Source organism: Crocodylus siamensis, chromosome 4 (genome assembly GCF_052110815.1).
Source record: "Crocodylus siamensis isolate JL-2025a chromosome 4, ASM5211081v1, whole genome shotgun sequence".
Taxonomy (NCBI): Eukaryota; Metazoa; Chordata; order Crocodylia; family Crocodylidae; genus Crocodylus; species Crocodylus siamensis.
In genome coordinates, this window is record NC_143398.1 from 199,120,120 (window position 1) to 199,133,085 (window position 12,966).

General features: G+C 45.6%; 1 protein-coding gene across 3 annotated transcripts in view; it reads left to right on the forward strand.

Moving 5' to 3' along the window:
- The window catches only part of ZNF385B (zinc finger protein 385B), a 334,199-nt gene that overhangs the window by 128,733 nt on the left and 192,500 nt on the right, over window positions 1-12,966 (forward strand). The gene's annotated exons all lie outside the window — the stretch shown is intronic.

A 12,966-nucleotide genomic window follows, 5' to 3' on the forward strand; every position in this document is an offset into this window, starting at 1 on the left:
ACCTAACAGAATCTCATTTCCTGAGTCATTTAAAAGGAATTCCTTTATTACAACAAGTTAGATAGAGGGATTTCCCAGGTTAAAGTGTCAGGCATTGAAAAGAATTACTACTCATTTATATAGTTCCACTAGGCACTAATTTATATGAATGTCTCTGAAGACAAGCAATGATACCCACCTTCTGAAATAATGCTGTAGGTCTGAGCATATGTGTATGGTCAGTGTGCAGTAATGTTCAGACACATGATCATCTTCATCTGCCAGATCTAGATATTTATATGACTTCTTATTACAGTATTTGAGACCCCAAAATGTATCACACCCTACAGTGTAGTTAGAGGTCATAATAAAAATTCCTTTAGCAAAAACTTGTATTTTAAAGTTCTGGAACAGAAAAGGTAGCGAAGCACAAAGGTAAATATTATACCAACAGACACCTGGCTGGGTAGGTTGAGTCAGGGACAAAACTAAACCTCAGACAGTTGAACCTCAGACAGTTTAATTTTGAACCTGTTGAACCTCAGACAGTTTAATTTTGGTTCTTGCCAACTCCTGTGTCATCATCAGACAGGTGACGCAGGCCAAATAGTAACCTTTGCTACTTATTCAGTTGTGTTGTCCTCAGATTATCCCTTCACTGAGAACCTATGTCGCTTGCTGTCAGTTTGTATAAGTAGCACGAAGGTTGTAATCTGAGGACACTGGGGCATGCAGAGCTACAGGCACTGCTGATGCTTGAGATAGAAACAGCAAATCCTGACAAAGCTAAGGGTTCATTTCTGCAGCTGGCCATTAGGAGAATAATCTTATCAGTGTGACACTGATGTTATCCAAAATACTTAGCATTGAATTCAATGCATGTCCCAAGGATTAGGGTTAAGACTTATGGGAGGGCAAGCTGTTCAGTGTTCAAGCACAAAAAAGCACTAAGGTAGCATCGAATTCAGGCTTTATTCCTTCCTCCACAGAAACAACCTGTCTTGACGTTCCTAACCATTACTATCCTGTAATAATGTATAATGGTTGAGAATCACTGCTATGTTCTTTGGACAGCTGTTCTGCTCCCTTCTGTGTGAATCAGTTCAGTGCATGTATCTGTAAGCAGCTTTTCTGTCAGAACTTTCCTTGCTCTTGCCTGTTGCCTGAACTTTGACTGCAATGGCACTCAGCTGACGATTCAACCCATCCCAGCATTTTGTATCTCTGCTCTAGTGTTCTTTGAGATGGACAAGATTTAGGCCAAAGTATTTTCCAGCCTTGCTAGAGTTGAAACTATTTCAAGTGGCCTGCTTTAAAGAGAACTGTTCTGGGAGCATATGGATTTCTGCTGAAAGAGGAAATAGTGGAGAAGCTGATAGATTTTCATAGTAGGGTAGGAAAAGAAACAGATGGCTGTTTGCTAGGGAAATAGAGATTACTGGTAGAGAGGGCAATGGAGAGGAAAGGAGCAGCACAATGTAATAGAAATGGTTGTGTGTGAACATCCACCTTTTAATTTTTTTTAAAGACCCGTTTAATATAAAATCTGGAATGACTCCTTGAAATATTTTGGTCAGGTTGGCTAGGCCATAACAGATTTCCATGTACAAAGTTGGGTTTATTTTTGTCACCTTCCTTTTTCCTCTCCCTTCCCATCTCTGTCTCATTTGCTCTCATTTCTTTCTGCTATTTTATGCTGCTCTCCTACCCTTCTCATATCTCCTTTTCTGCCATCTGCTTTTGTTGAAACATTGTATTTCCTCCTGTAATTTCTTGTCTGTTTCCTGGTCTGCCTCCCCTCTCACATGTTGAGTTGTATATTTCAGCTTAGTATTCTTTTTTTTTCTCTGCTCTCTAGTTTTCTCTCTATTCCATTGCTTTTCTGTCATCCGTTCTCTCTCCTCGTGTGGCATATTCACCTTTATCGCTGTCTTCCTCTTCTCTAAAGTCCCCCATCACTATCCAGGGATGCTTCTTTCACTCTAACTCCCTGGTCCCCATAGGAAGCAGTTGTTGCGAAGGTTTAGCTAAGTGGTGAGTTCTCCTTTTCTCTACCTTTTATGTAGTTCCTTCCTCTGCTTTTTGAGAGCTGTAGGTGTTATCTCTGCCACTACTGACGATAAAAAGGAGTGTTTTCCTCTGCCTGCTACTCATTTATATACCATTAACATTCAGACCCTTTCTTTGACTGCTGGAGGCCAAAGTAACAATTTCTAGAAGAATCACAGCCAGTGACTGTGTGGTGGGGTTGGGGGAGCTGGTTTGGTTTTCAGTATTAGTGGTATATTTCCAGAGGGTTATATTTATATAACTTGTATTTCAGATAAGAAGTGGTCAAAATCATGGTCGAATGGTCCAAGTGAGTCCCTAGGGAAGCCTTAGAGGAGTGAGTTGGAAGTATTTTTGGAAAAATACCAGAGATAAAGCTTAATGTGCCATCAGCTTACATTTAGAAGGCAATTTCCATGACTAAAAGTATTAGCACTAAACTTTTGCAAGTCTCAAAGGCATGCTCTGCATACCAAATCTGAGAGGTTTGAAGCCTGAACTATTAACAGTTAGGAGTGGTCTCTTCTGAGCAAGACTGACATGGATTATGGAAAGGCCTGAAATGTTATCACTTGTACATAACCGGATATATGGATAAAACAGCCAGCTAGTTAGTTTCAGTGCCATCACTCTGGTAGGTTTTCTAAATAAGGAATTACTAAAGATAATAATCAACAGTAAGATGCATTCCACTTACATGTGTATGGGATGACTGCATAATTTGCTTAACTGCATTATGCAATGCCCGTCCCAGTTGGCCTATTACACCCAATTATAAAAACTGTTAATTATCTGCATAAACCACTTAAAACCCAGATGTGTTCCCAAACATTATACAATGTATACAAAATGATTGCTAAAGATTTTTTACAACATCCATCCAACATAAAAAGAAGGAATGGAACCAATAAATACAGGAACAACTTTCCCAGACACTAAGGCTAGGGATGAACATTACACACAGACCAGTTTAAGTGATCAGAAACTGGTTTAAACCTGTAACAGAGCAGATGTTCAGTGCACATAAGCCAGTTTGAAAATCCAGCTGGTTTCAGCCAGATAAACCTGGTTCAATGTAGTATCAGACTTAACTGATTTGGGTCAAACCGGTTTATGCAATGTCTGTCCCAGACCCCTTCCTGGTTTCACTTAAATCAGAGTCCCCCAGCATCCTGGCATGCTCTCTGACCTGGGCGGAGCTCTCTGTTCCACAGCAGGGCTGGCCGCTCCTCTCTGCCCCCCTGCCAGAGCTCTGGCAGAGAATTGCAGGCCCAGCAGCGTCTGCTGGCTTCCCTGTGCCCCTCTTCTCCCATTCCCTCACCACTCGCTGCTTAAGCAGGGATCCCTTCCTCCCCTTTGCCACACCATAGACCATAGCCAGCATGTGATATGCTAGCTTAGGGGTGGGCAATTATTTCAGGAAGAGGGCCGCTTACGGAGTTTTGGCAAGCCATCGAGGGCTGCACAACAGGTAGCCAAGGGCAGATAAATATTAATTTTCTAGATTTTTTAGGGGCCCTGAGGGCTGGATAGAATGGCCCATGGGTTGCATCTGGCCCATGGGCCACATTTTGCCTACTCCTGTGCTAGCTAATGCTGTGTAAGGCTCCAGCAGAGACTGCAGACACAGCAAGGTCTGCCTGGCTTCCCACTGCCCTCCCCTCCCTCCACTGCTTAAGCAGGAAATCCCCCCTCCCTCCCTCACATCTCCCACGGCACAGCCCCACGGCCCCTAGACCTGTGGTATGCTAGCTAATGCAGAGAGGTGTGTGGGTGTGTGTGTATGTATGTCTGCAATTTCACTGGGACAGGCAGACAGAACAGTGACTGCTTAGGGCTGTGTGGAGCTAGTCAGCAGGTCAGCCCGTAAGCTGTTTAAGAAGTTTGAAGTAACGGAGAGAGGCCATTGTTTTGCTAATCAGATGGTAAAGACTGTTATCACTATTCCCCCCAGCTGGCTTATTTGCCTCTGTTTGCTCCAGACAGTATGATAAAGCAGGGAGAGAGACTGAAAAACTCTGTATCATCAACAGATGCATGCACTGCACCTCCCTCCCACCCTTTGCCTCAGAGTGCTAGCCTAGGGATGAGGGCTGGCAACATTCTCCCCTTGAGCAGCCAGCAGGGAAAAGCCTGGGAACATGCAGGCAGACCTCCCTAATGAGAGAGTCCTGCCAGGGCCACGGCCCCCTCAGCTTCCTGCAGAAAGGAAGGGAGGGCTGCTCTAGCTCCCCCCAGCTTCTAGCCCAAGCCACTGCAGGCATGTGCCTGCATTCCTCAGTCCAGAGAGAATGTCTGTCTGCTTTCAAACCAGTTCAGCCTAGCCAGGTTAGATTAACCTGCAAAGATTGAATCAATTCAGGCTCAGGCTTTTTGAATGTCTGTCCCTAGCATAAACAACCATCAGAGTAACAACAGCAATACCGTACAACATTCCAGCCGCATACTCGATGAAACTGAAGGAGCCAGGCAACCCTCAAATATTATCAATATTACGCATGCACACACTTACCAAAGCTGAAAAATCTGTCCTTTCTAAAGGCCTTAATTTCTGTCAGGAAAAATATTCCTTAGTAAGATAGTACAAAGTGGAAAACTGGAAGAATTTTTCCAATGCCTCCATCTCAAGGAATATTTCCACAATCAAAACAAATCCACTTTCAACAATACTTCATCCTGTAACAACATCAAGGAAAGATTAGCACCAAAACCCATCAGATCATGCACCTCACAGTGGACGAAATTCAAATCTTGACTGCTGTATTGACTGCTTCAGGGAAAGAATGAACAATGAAATAACAACAAAGACCACCATAACAACCTCTCCCTCTGAGAGAAGGGCCATAGAATCTCTAAGATCCACATGGTAATAAAATAACAACCCAAATACTAGCAAAACCAGCAGATAAAGGAGGATCTGTAGTTATCCTTAACCATGAAAACTACATAAAAGAAGCCAACAGACAACTCTCTGACACCAGCAACTATGAAAAACTAAAGGAAGATCCAACTCCCCTTCTCACCTTAAGACTCCCAACCACCATGACATCATTTCTGTCTGAACTACAAGAAAAACTACAAAACTTGATCCCCTCCTACTACATGGTCCGGGGACCTTTTACATGTTCCTTAAAATCCACAAACAAGAGAATCCAGGCAGGCTAATAATATCCAACTATAGAATCCTGAGGAAATGTCAGGTTTCATCAAATCCATCCTAAAACCTCTTGTCACCAAAGACTGAGTTTTGTCCATGACAAAACAGGCTTTCTACGAAAACTTGAAAGCATAGACCACCTTCCCAGCAATATCCTCCTAGCCGTCCATGGATGTTACCGGCTGATATACAAACATCCTATACCAAGATGGCATCAAAGACTGCCTTACATATCTACAAGAGTAAGACTACAACTCAGAGCACAGACCAAAAGATATTACTGAACTTATACACTTCATACTCACCCACAAAACCTTCAGTTTCAATAACCAACGCTTCCTTCAGACCATGGGCACAGCTATGGGTACCAAAATGGCCCACAATATGCCAACCTTCTTATGGCCCACCTGGAAGATGATTTCTTCAAGAACTGCATCATCCAACCTGTGTTATACCTAAAATATTTAGATGACATCATCATTTGAACCAAAAACCTGGAGTCTGATTGATTTCCATCACAAATTCTATAACCATCACTCCTCCATTAGACTATCTCTTGAATACTACCTCATCAGCGTCTCTTTTTTTTTAAAGAGATCTTTCCAGAACCTAGCCTTCAAACAAGCACCAAACCTCGCTGCCCTCATCACCAGAAGCAAAATTTCTATGGCCCAAAGCACACTGAATGGATCTAGACGATACCAGGACAAGAAATATAAAACCTGCCAAGACATCTCCACCACTCCCAAAATAACTACACCCCACAACAGAACCATCACCATTCCTGGATCTTACACCTGCACCTCCAGAAATGTAATATATCTCACTTTTGAATCCTGAAATGCAGCCACATGCCTGCAGTGGTTCAGGCCAGAAGCCAGAGGGTGCTAGAGCAAGCCTTCCTGCTCGGCTGGAGAGGACAGCTTGGGCCAATGCTAGCCTACCCATACTGCAAGGGGGTGCGGGGTGCTTGTGTGGAAGGTGCAAAGCATTCTGGGATGCTGTGGAACCGTGAGTTAACTTGAACCCGGAGGGGAACTGGGACAGAAGTTCAATAAACCAATTTAACCTAAATCAGTTAAGTCTGCTACTACATCCATTCCGATTTATCTTAAACCAGTTTCAGCCATTCTGAAAGTAGTTTATGTGAACTAAACTTCTATTGTGTTACAGATTTAAACTGGTCTCCAATTGCTTATACCAGTTTATGTGTAATTTCAGTTTGTAGCCTATGAGAGGCAAGGGAGGTTTTGAGGTGGGGAGTAATGAAATTTTTTTGAACCAACTGTATAATTGGGAGAGATGTTGGACAAGGTTTTGGGAGCAGAGCACTTTTCTTCAGATTCCTACTGTTCCTGAAGGGTGCTCTGTGCCTGAACCATTGTCCAGCATCTCTCCCAACTTACACAGCTGATCCAATTAAAAAAAATACCAGTTGATCCAATAAAAAACCCTTGCCTCATAAATTTTCTGGACCCTCATGGCTTTGATACCAGTGGTATTAGGAAACTTGAAAATAATGAGAGCTTGTCTGTTTTGGAGCTACTAATGCCATAGTGCTGGCAGCAGTGCATGCTCCATAAGCATTGTTTTTATTATATTCAGATAAGTGCATTCTTCAGGTAGGTACCTAGCCTTTTTTTGATCAATGCTGCGCACTTCAATACAGTGCATAGTGTTTTATCCTTGCCATTTTGTCACGGTGTAATGCAAACAAATTAAATGGCTGTATAACGTATGGAACAGTGTTACAATTAAAACACAGGGTGTCTACATTAAAACTTGTGCCTTTTGAAGAAACTACTCAAACTTCCCAGAAAATGCATGAGAACATAAGTACTATACCTGGTCTGACCAGCGGATCATCTTGCCCAAGATTCTGTTTCCAACAGTGGCAGAAATCGATTCTATAGACTATAGAGGAAGAGTGTTGAACTGGATATCTCTAGAGTAATCTATCCCCTATTCAGATGGTGGCATCACTGGTTTAGAGATACCACTGGAAATATCTCTAGCCCTTCTGTTCAGTAGCCATTAATAGAGCCATCATCCAGTGAACCTCATGATGTTATCTGCCTCTATCACTTCTCGTGGTAATGAAATGCATAAGTTCACTATGCATTGCTTTGAAAGGTACTTTCTCTTGTTAATTTTATACATGTCACCTTCTAATTTCAGTGGGTGCTCCTTAGTTCTAATATTCTGGGAGTTTCATAGTTTCGTAGTTTCTAGGGTTGGAAGGGACCTGAGCAGATCATCTAGTCCGACCCCCTGCCATGGCAGGAAAGAATACTGGGGCCAAACGACCCCAGCAAGATGTTCATCTAACCTCCTCTTAAACACCCCCAGGGTAGGAGCCTGCACCACTTCTCTTGGAAGTTGGTTCCAGACCCTAGCCACCCTGACCGTGAAGTAGCGCCTCCTGATTTCTAATGTAAACCTACCCTCTGCCAGCTTGTGACCGTTATTCCTGGTCACTCCTGGTGGTGCTCGGGGGGAACAGTGACTCCCCCAATGCCTGTTGATCCCCCTTGACTAGTTTATAACAGGCCACAAGATCCCCCCTCAGCCTTCTCTTTTGGAGACTGAACAGGTTCAGGTCCCGTAGCCTCTCCTCATAGGGCCTGGCCTGCTGTCCCCTGATCATACAAGTGGCCCTCCTCTGGACCCTGTCCATGCTGTCGACATCCCTCTTGAAGTGTGGCGCCCAGAACTGGACGCAGTACTCCAACTGCGGCCTGACCAGTGCCGCATAGAGGGGGAGGATCACCTCTTTGGACATGCTTGAGATGCATCTGTGGATGCATAACAAGGTGCGGTTCACCCTCCTAACTGCCTCCCCACACTGCCGGCCCATGTTCATCTTGGAGTCAGTGATGACCCCAAGATCCTTTTCCGCCTCCATGCTGACAAGAGGGGAGTTCCCTAACCTGTAGGTATGGTGCCGGTTGTTCCTCCCAAGGTGCATCACCTTGGACTTGTCTGTGTTGAAACCCATCCTATTCTTGTCTGCCCACCCTTGTAACCTGTCTAGGTCTGATTGTAGCCTGTTGCATCCTTCCAGTGTGCCCACATCCCCCCCACATCTTAGTGTCATCAGCAAATTTGAAAAGGGTGCTTTTTACCCCCTCGTCCAAATCACTGATGAAGATGTTAAACAGTGCGGGCCCAAGGACGGAGCCCTCCGGAACCCTGCTGCCCACGTCCTTCCAGGTTGAGAAGGACCCATCCACTACCACCCTCTGGGTGCGGCCCTCCAGCCAGTTGGCGACCCATTTGACTGTGTGGGTGTCTACACCACAGCCTCCCAGTTTCTTAATGAGAACAGGGTGAGAGACAGTGTCAAAAGCCTTCCAGAAGTCCAGGAAGACTATATCCACTGCTACCCCTGCATCTAATGATCTGGTGATCTGATCGTAAAAGGCCACCAGGTTGGTCTGACAGGACCTGCCACTGATGAACCCGTGTTGGTTGTCCCTAAGCATGCAGTCCCCTGCTGGCCCCTCCTGGATGTGCGCCAGCATAATTTTCTCAAACAGCTTGCCTAGGATTGAGGTAAGACTAACCGGCGTATAGTTTCCCGGGTCCTCCTTCCTGCCTTTTTTGAAGATGGGAACCACATTGGCCCTCTTCCAGTCCTCCGGTACCTCACCAGAGCACCACGAGTGCTTGTAAAGCCGTGCCAGGGGACTTGCAATGACCTCGGCCAGTTCCTTTAGAACTCTAGGGTGGAGATCATCTGGACCGGCTGACTTGAATATGTCCAACCCCTCCAGAAGCTCCCTAACTAAATCCTCAGAAACCCATGGCCCAGGTGTGTCTCCCCCGGGACCCGAGGGGGGCCCAGCAGGGAGGTGGCTGTTCTGGTCCCTACTTAGGAAGATGGAGGCAAAGAAATCGTTAAACATGTTAGCTTTGCCGTCTGGTGTGACGACCAAGTTTCCCAACGCGTCCTGAAAGGGCCCCACATTACCCAGGATCTTCTTTTTACCCCCTATGTATTTAAAAAAGGACTTATTTTCCTTAATCTGGGAAGCTAGTCCCAGTTCCATCTCTGCCTTGGCCTTCCTAACTACCCCCCCTACATCCCCGAGCAACTACAGAATATACCTCCCTGGTGATGACCCCTTCTTTCCATTGGGTGTAAGCCTCCTTTTTAGCAAGGAGATATTCCCAGATGCTTTTGGTGAGCAATGGAGGCTTGTGTGCACTCCTGCTTCCTTTGATCCTCGTTGGGATTACCTTCCTTTGGGCTTGGAGGATCATCTCCTTAAGGAGCGACCACTCTCCTTGGACACCTGGCTCCCCTCCCCTCCGGGACCTCAGCGCTTCTCCAACTATCCTCCTTAGCTCGTTGAAGTTTGCCCTCCTAAAATCTAGGGCCGCTGCCTTACTGCATGCCTTTGCCACCTTGCGCTGGATGGTGAATTCCAGCAGGCGATGATAGCTGTCACCCAGGTGGTCGAGCACCTGCAGCCCCCTCACCAGGTCATCACCCGTGGCCAGCACTAGGTCCAACAAGGCATCTCCCCTGGTGGGGCTGTGCACCTCCTGGGTTAGATGGAGATCCTGCTCTCTGGCCAAGAACCTACATGAGCGTTCAGACCTGGCTGACTGTTCTTCCCAGCAGATGTCCGGGAAGTTCAGGTCCCCGATGACTACTACATCCTTAGCCTTCACTACCTCTGTGAGCTGACCCAAGAATTCCTGGTCAAGCTCTTCTCCCAATTCCATGTTCACTTGGTCCATGCCCATCATGATTTCAAAGACCTCAGACATATCCCTCCTCAACCTTTTCTCCAAATGGAAGACCCTTAGCTTTTTTAGTCTTTTCTGGTATGGCAACTTTTTACCTTTTCTAATTCCCCTACATCCTTTTTGAATTGTAGTACAAGAGAAGATAATACGGACAGGGTGGCAGAGTTTAAAAATATGCATAGAAATATGTATGTCCTTTCCGAGTCATCTATTGTTTGTATATGAATCTCCCGAAACCTTCATTCAGTGTTGCCAATGACAAGTGTTCAAAAATCACAAGTCACATGTCCCAAAATTATGGAATTGTCCTAAAAATCAAAATTATGGAATTGTCCTAAAAATCATAAGAATATATTAAAAAATATTTGGCATCTTTCATTTAATTTCTGATTTTGCAGTTCTGATATTTGGGTTCATAAATTACAGCTCTTATTTGCAAGTATAAGACTTAGAATTTGTACTTTAAAAAAAAAAACCTGAGATGCTAGAAATAAGGACTTTTACAAAAATATGAAATTATCAAGACTCAACATTAAACTGCAAATTGGTATTGTATCACTCTGGGAGGGATGGCTATCTCAAAGCAGAATATTAAAGAGGTGAGTACCTCTCTTTCAGCAAAAGGAGTTGCAGAACAAAATTTGTGATGACACCTAAGCTGAGGTTTATTTTGTGGGTGCTATTTGAGTTAAGCTATAGCCCAAAAAGAAAGGAGTTTTGACATTAACTAAGGGAAACCTTCCTGTGTTAAGAGTGGGGTATGCACCTAACCTTTTTACTTTGTCTACAGTGGAACTATCTAATTGGCAGCCCCCAGCCTGTTAACACACAGCCTGCAGGCTCCTGCCCAAACACTAAGGTTGTCAACCCTCCCAGATTGGCCTGGAGTTTACCAGAATTTGCATTGATCTCCTGGTGACTATTGAAAGCAATCCAGGAGATTTATATTGTGAACAGGTTGATATTGCAGGTAGCCAGGAATGCAGCCCAGCAGTGTGGAAAGCAGCTAGGTCTGGCTGGTAAGTCTGCTGTGAGGGAAGGGATGTGGGGGGAGGGGCACATCAAAGTCCCAGCAGTTAGGGAGGGAGTGGGGCAGGTGCTATACAGCCAGGCAGGGCAAGGGAGGGAGCTGTGAGTGACTCATCTGGGGGGGTGGTATGGAGGTGCAGCTCCCACCACTGTACGCACCCCAGGTGGGCATGGGGAGGCATATGCCCCTGGATCTGTGTATGAGGTAAGAATGGGCTGCTGCTGTGAGCTGGGGCTGGGGGCAGCGCTGGGCTCCTTCCAGGGGGGTTGAGCCAGGGCTCCACTCAGGTGTGTGGTGATGGTGCTGGAAGGGGGCTTAGAGCAAGTTAGGGGGGGTTGGATGCAGCCCCCCCAGGTAGCCTCTCTCCCAGCACCACTGTCACTTGCCCTGAGTACAGCCCAACTCAGCCCCCTACCAGGAGGAGCTCAGCACCATGCCACCCCACAGCAGCAGCCTGCCCTCACCTTGCACACAGATCGGGGGGCACATGCACCCCGTGCCCTCCCAGGGTGCACTTAGTTGCAGGAGCCACCCCTACCATGCCCTCCATTCTGTGTCCCGGCTCAGCTGTGTAATGCCTACTCCAGCCCCACCCCCTCTCTCACCCTGAGGGCCTTGATCTGCCCTTCCCACACTTCTTCCCTTCCCTTTTGTCCCGTCCCCCCCAACAGACTTACCAGCCCAACACTGGTCTCCAAGGTTCTCAGCTGCATATCTGCAATGGGATCGGTATCAGGCTATATGGCTCATTAAAAATCAGCCATCCGTATCGGCCCCAAAAGTGTCTATTGGTGCACCCCTATTAATGACATTGCGTCATGTTCAGGGAAAAAAAATCTCCTGGAATAACTTGAGTCAGAGTTTGCAGTCCTACCAACCACCACTCCCCCACATTGCTCCTAATGCTTTAGCAGCCAGGGTGTCTGGGCTTCGCAGCTGCCACTTCTTGCCCCCATGCTTCCTGTATGGTAGGGTGGCTGTGCTGTCTGCATGGTAGTGTGGGGAAACTTGGGGGCCTCCTCTCTGGCTTGTGGTTTGTGGCCTGCACAGCATGCAGCCACTCAGAAACTGACAGCCTAGTTCCTCAATGTTACACAAGTTGTCCGAATGTGAGCATCAAGGTTCATTATTAGCTGTATAATTTAAGTCTTTTAAAAACAAAGGGTGCCTATACACAAGAGTGGAGGTTGCTCTGTTGCACTGGAATTCCAGCACGTTGAAGCAGACTTAACTAATTGAGTATGCTGGAGCGTGGCAATTAGTGTGCTCCAGCAGCCTCCTGCATCTTGTCAAATGAGCTTTAGTTCAAGTGCACCCACCAGCATTTTTAAGTGCAGGGACACTGATACATGACGCTCTCAGATCCACTCCAATTAAAGTGCAGCCCCCCCGACCCCCAAGCACATGTAAAAGACCCAAGGGTGCCAGAAAAGGTGAAGAAAATATATCAAGCCTTTCAAATAAATAAAATCCTCACACATAATACAGATTACTGAAATGAAAGAGGTCTCCATCAAGTTTTGTTCACCTCAGCTTGTTCTGAGAGGGACAGTTTGATATTAATAGAACTATTCTGATATGCAGGAAGTGAAGATACAGCCTTAAGACTGTTGGATTTTCTTGATTTGTTTAAAATAATCTGTTTCTGACAAGCATCCTTCCTTCCTAAAATATATCTATATTTAGCAAAGGCAAAAACTGAGTGTAGACATGGATACTCAGGCAGAAGATCCTCCTACAGACCAAACTGATCAGGAAATTTATAAATATTGTTCCTGGGTGACTGCCATATTATTTTCTAAGGACTTCTGAGCAGCAAGACTAGTGAGGCACTGACTGCCACGTACTCTCTTTCCCCTGCCTCCCCCACACCCCTTCTTCCATACTTGATTCAAGTCTAATTCAAGAAAAAAATATAAACACAAAGCCAACAATATATGACTTGTACTCAGTGGAAGCAAGTAGAAAAAGTCACATTTCCCTTTCTGAATGG